Source organism: Gavialis gangeticus, unplaced genomic scaffold (genome assembly GCF_001723915.1).
Source record: "Gavialis gangeticus isolate Ggan-Ray unplaced genomic scaffold, GavGan_comp1, whole genome shotgun sequence".
In the NCBI taxonomy this organism is placed as follows: domain Eukaryota; kingdom Metazoa; phylum Chordata; order Crocodylia; family Gavialidae; genus Gavialis; species Gavialis gangeticus.
In genome coordinates this window covers 14,931,939-14,932,291 of record NW_017729015.1, presented here as the reverse complement: position 1 = coordinate 14,932,291, position 353 = coordinate 14,931,939, and the positions used below count along the sequence as shown (strand labels likewise).

Genomic DNA, 353 nt, shown 5'->3' with positions numbered 1-353 from the left:
TTGGTTTGGAGGCTCTTCCCATGTGTCCTTCTGGGGACAAGGGGGTTCCTAGTTCTGGAGAAAACAGGAACAAATGCACTGGTGACACAGAGCGGTTGAGGCCTTGGTGTGGAGGATGAGGGAGGCTGAGCTTTGTCCCCGGGGAATTGCGTGGGCCAAAGAGGAAGGAGGGCTTTGAGGCAGAGTCTGTCCACTTCTAGCCAGGATCCCTCCTCCCTGGAGGGAGCTGGGGGCCGGGGTGGTGCAGAGAGGGGCACAGCCCCTATGAGGAGCCTTGCATGCCTGTCCTGGTGCCCCAAGTCCCCCAGGGCCTTGCCCAGCCTTCTTAGCTGCCCAGAATCCTCCGGGACTTC

The 353-nt window shown here is 60.6% G+C and overlaps 1 protein-coding gene across 2 annotated transcripts in view; it reads left to right on the top strand.

Annotated features, from left to right (window-relative positions):
- Positions 1–353, top strand: part of FAM167B (family with sequence similarity 167 member B) — a 15,670-nt gene that overhangs the window by 9,598 nt on the left and 5,719 nt on the right. The gene's annotated exons all lie outside the window — the stretch shown is intronic.